Here is a 3,021-nt window from a genome sequence, read left to right as displayed (position 1 = left end):
TTTCTCAAAAAATGAAAATAAATGTTTTTAAGAAACAAATATTTTTTCAGCGCTGAACTCAAATAATAAAGTTTTTGCTGTTTTTTGCACAATTCTGAGATCAACATAAACTTTGTGACCCTCACAGAGGGAGGGTCATTGTTTAAAATGAGGAATTAATGTCTTTGATTCTTCAACCAAAAACACGTCATGTTTGTTCCACTTGAGCTTAAGAGTCCACCCCATATTGTTAAAAGTATCCCCCTTACAACTCCTCAAGCAGATTTTCTCTCAACATGCAGACAATGTCTTCCCATGACGAGCAACAGCTCACTTGCATGCGTGTGGTATTTTTTATGTGTGCAGAGTGTTTCTTCCAAGTGCAGATACATTTTTTTAATAATTGCCCATGCATTACAAAAAACAACTAGTGTGCAGATGACAAAACAATCGTTTTTTTTATTGGCTTTTACTAAGTGAGTCGGTGTGAGTGCACTAGCTAGCTAGCTAGCTAGCAGTAACAGGTATTGTTGTGGTTAGTCAGAGAATTAAGTTGTTTAAAAAAGGCAGAATTATTTATCAACGCTATTGGTAATGTTGTAAATATCTTACGCAACATATTTAAACTTACCTTTTCACTTTGAAGGTCTTTATTAGGGCCACTGAAAAGACGCCATGCCAGCCGATGTTCCCTCCACTGAGATTTCTTCTACTGAACTTTGGACCGTTACTCAGCATTTTGAATTTTTGAATGTATTTCCTTTTCCTGTTTTGAAGGAACTTAATTACATCAAATGTACTTTTTTAATGAAATCACTTTCAGTCTACATGTTAGAAACAAGCATATTAAACAAGTTATTCAATCACATAGTTTTAACTTGTTTAAATGACATTAACAGAGAAAATATGAATAAATGGTGTTGTATTCACTACTTTAATTCGAGTAAATTCAAAGACTCTAGAAATCCTTTTTTTCAGTGCAGAAAAGAGACCAGCTGAGGCTCTTCTGGGTTAAGACTCTCTTGTTTACACCTAAATGAATCCTAAAAGAACCGAACCACAATCTCAGTCAGAGAGGACACTCCTCACATGGAAAACAGTCTCTCTGTTTTACAACTTGGACCATAAACAACTTTCTCATTCAGACTGAACACTAATCTGTCAGGTGGTTTCATCACTCTACCCGATCCTGTGTACAAATGACATTGGATTTCTCCACTGGAGGAATGGTCCAGGACCAAATGTATCTGTAGAATCAGAGGAAACAATCTCTGGTTGACTTGAAGCAAAGCACATGTGTCCAGTCTAAATCCAGCCTTTATCTCAGCGTCTTCTGCATCAACAGAGATAGCAGGTTCATCCACAGGATCTAAAGACAAACTGGAGCCTGTGTCCTCTCCACACATCAGAAGGAAACTTCCAGGAAGCAGGAGGTTTCTGTCAACAAGTCTTTCCTTTAAGGACACAGGATCCTTGATGCAGTACACATTGATATCTGCTTTGATAGAGAAAACATCAACAACAACAGTGGAATCCTCCCAAACATCAGAAGAAATGGCTCTAATCCAGTTCAATGAAGTCATAACAGAAAGTCAGCATTTGCAGCATTTGTGGCCACCTTGTTTTACTCTGAGAAGGGAGAGTTTGGACCATGTTGTATCTCTCAACAACTCCATTCCAATAGTGTGAGATTTCTCAATCCCAGTCATCTGCAACACTTCCTTCAGGAGACAGCTCTTAAAATGTGCTCCTTGATCAGAATGGATNAGAAAACATCAACAACAACAGTGGAATCCTCCCAAACATCAGAAAAAATGGCTCTAATCCAGCGTTGAGGTCATATCAGAAAGTCAGCATTTGCAGCATTTGTGGCCACCTTGTTTTACTCTGAGAAGGGAGAGTTTGGATCATGTTGTATCTCTCAACAACTCCATTCCAATAGTGTGAGATTTCTCAATCCCAGTCATCTGCAACACTTCCTTCGGGAGACAGCTCTTAAAATGTGCTCCTTGATCAGAATGGATGTGCTTAGGGAATCCATATCAGTGAAAGAGTCATTCAGGAGACGGTGAGGGACTTGTTTGGTGACTGAGTTTCTGACATGAGCAACAATGTCACATTCATTCCAACCCAGAAGAACTTGGACCTCACCAATGACGAGGTCCATCCCTGACCCTGATGACCAGATCCTGTATTCCTTGAAGGATCTGTGCTTTGAATGAGTCTGGAACAACAAACTGGTGGATAGTTTGTTCATCTGTCTGTCCTTTTTGATTTTCTACAGGAACTCATTTAATCCAGAGCTTTGGTCAAGAATCCAAACATTCTAATGTTTTTAGGATGTTTTTTATGATTTCATATAAAAATGAATCAGCTGGAGGCAGAATGAGGGAAAAGTCCATTTCCTGTCAGTCTGATCCTCTTTAAATTAGGGGTGTAACGGATCACGGATGATCCGTGGTCCGTACGGATCAGAAGCCACGGTTCGGGACACGGTTCGGACACGTGTGTACCGCGGACCACTCCGACCCCCACCCCCAGCGAGCGCACACACCTCGGGCTCTCATAATTTAAATCAATTGTCCGTTCACATCAATAAAATTCTGTCATATTCCTGTAAATCCTCTTTGTTTTGACCAGCGCTGAAGTAACAACTTCACGGTTATCCTAAAGTCTGTTCCTGAATCTCCCGCTGCGTGTGGGCGGAGCTTCCAGGGTTTTTGGTGTCGGCCGCCACCAGCTCCTGGGAAAGGGGGGAGGGGGCTGATTCTAGGAGCCCAGACTGAGAGAGGGTCCACGGAGACCCGAATGATGACAAAATGATACAACAGAAACAATTATTTCAGTAAACTTATAACTAATATACATTCACAAATATTTAGATTTTAATGTCAAGGTAACTGTTACGTTGACATTGTTACCTGGTAACAATACTTAAGTATTTTGTCTTGGAAACATCGTCACCGGACCCCCCTCCTCTAAATTGAAAATGGTTCGGTCCGACTGGATTGTTCTTCCACAGCTGCGCTGTTTGTGACCGAC

The sequence above is a fragment of the Oryzias melastigma genome, linkage group LG17, assembly GCF_002922805.2.
Source record: "Oryzias melastigma strain HK-1 linkage group LG17, ASM292280v2, whole genome shotgun sequence".
Taxonomy (NCBI): Eukaryota; Metazoa; Chordata; class Actinopteri; order Beloniformes; family Adrianichthyidae; genus Oryzias; species Oryzias melastigma.
The sequence above is the reverse complement of the archived record's forward strand: the minus strand, read 5'-3'. Positions refer to the sequence as shown.